This window comes from Ursus maritimus, unplaced genomic scaffold (assembly GCF_017311325.1).
Source record: "Ursus maritimus isolate PB19 unplaced genomic scaffold, ASM1731132v1 scaffold_35, whole genome shotgun sequence".
NCBI lineage: Eukaryota > Metazoa > Chordata > Mammalia > Carnivora > Ursidae > Ursus > Ursus maritimus.
The window spans coordinates 20,150,904-20,153,088 of NW_024426119.1; positions in this window are offsets into that span (position 1 = coordinate 20,150,904).

Genomic DNA, 2,185 nt, shown 5'->3' on the forward strand with positions numbered 1-2,185 from the left:
TGTGTGTGTGTGTGTGTGTGTGTGTGTGTGTGTAGGGGTGGGGGAAGGGGGGACCTCGTTATCCCTCCAAGTGGTCCTGGGAGAGACGTCTGCTCCCAGAGACCCGTAGGGTCCCACCCTTCGCTACTGAAAGAATTTCTTGGGACTCGGAAGTCGGACTTCTGTGGAACAGGAGTTGGTTGAAGCAATTTTAAAAGAAAACGAGTCCAGTGTCTGGGAAAAAGCCGGTGGACGCGGGCCAGAGCCAGAATGACCTCTTGGAGGCTGTGGGGAGCAGGGCATCTGTCGAAAACTTTCTTGTGGTGCACCTATGGCTGAGCCAGTAATAAAGACTGCAGGCACAAGACTTTGCCACTTGCAGAGTTGGACAAGGGGCAGGAAAATAAAGGGGCGGGGGGAAGATGTCTGCACTGACAAAAATCTGGAAAAGTTGAAGTGGTAGAAATTCTCCCTTTAGGGAGGAGTGCTTCCTCATTCCACCCTCCTCATTCGTTATAGCATTTTTGTGTGCATTTCTGAACAGCTAACTAAATGCAAACAGAACACTTGTACAGCACCGTGGACTTCTTCCTTCCCCGCCCAATTTTATTCTAAATGAGTTCAAGGTCACCTTTTGGAGACTAGGTCACCTGTTAGGAATATTTTTACCTGAAGAAAGGGTTAGAAACTTTTGTTCCTTTCATCTTCCTTCCCTCCCCTTCCCCACCTACAGTTCCCAGCCTCCCCAACCTCCCAGCTCGTCCCCAGGTAACACAATGCCTCACTCTCCACTCTCCTTTATTCTTACCACCTAAAAACCGGGGAAGAGGAAAGCAACCACCTTTGTCATGCAAGCGCTTGCGGTTAATTTGGTCTTGTGACTCCTTGTTCCTTTGCCCTCTAGTTCCTTCAGTATTAAAATGCAGCAATAGTGTTTTCTGTAAAGAATACGAAGAGCTGGAGGAGAAAAGGAAACTGTCCCTGAAGTGATCTAGTGAAGTGATTATTATTTTTTCAAACCACAAAAATTGGGACTCTGTGTTGAGTTCCAGTATTTTTACCTCCTTTTGGGAAAGATATTTTTAAATTATAATTATTTTATCAATAAAAATCACTTGTTAAGCCTTTCCCTGTGTGTAAAATCTTAAACAGTCTCTACCCAATGGAGTGAATACTTCAGAAATCTGAAGTTTCAGTTTATAGAGGCCAACTGGGATAGAAGTATATTTAGGTTATGAAATAACTTCATGAAACCTTGGAAATAATGGTATTACAAATATTTCAAGGTTTCAAGATTGCTGCATTCAGCTATCTTCGTGGCTTGACAACTCACTCTTCTGTATTTAATAATGTTACTCACAATATATGGCATCTCTTATTAGTAATTTCATCAGTGTATTATAAAGGACATCTCTGGAGCCCTGTTCTGAATGCATAGGTGTAATTTCCGAGTCATTAACATTTTTAGATTCAGTTCTGCTCTAGACTAAATTGGAGGCAGGGAAATGAGATGGGGATCAGGAATAAGAGAATCTGTGCACTGAGTTCTAGTACCAGATCATCTCTGAAGTCCTGGCAGACCCCCAGATTAACTCTGGAGTCTCATCAAGCCCCTATGTGTGTCATTGTTACCTTTAAAATAAGATTGTCTTTGGTCTTAAAGGACATTCAGGTCTCTGAATTCTTCTATAGAAGGCAAGTCCTCTTTCCTAGAGCAAGGTATTACTGCCCTAGAGGAGTGTCTGTGAGTATTGCTTACATTTCCAGAAACCTGCTAGGCACCACCCCTGCCTGCCCCACTTGAGCAGTGTGGTGTAGTGGTTAAGGGCATGAGTTTTGGAGACTGATTATCTGTCTCTATTTCCTAGCTCTGATCTTGAGCAAGCTGCTACTTCTCCAAGCCTCATTGTTTTAGTGTTTAGAATAAAGACAATAAGGCCTGGGGTCATTATGAAGAGCAAATGAAGTGATGCATGTCATAGAAGCAGCAAAGTGTCAACAATTTAAAAGTCAGTAAATGATAGGAACTTTTTTTTCAACACTGACTTCCCCTCCTCTTTTTCTTTGAACAAGATGAATTTTAACCTGGAAAAGTGTAAAGTCCTACACATGGGTGTTTAACAAGTAAGGAAGTATAGGGTGAGGAGTTGTAATTAATGGAACCAGTCAACCTCATGGTTAATTGGCTCTATGTTTCCTCTGAGTC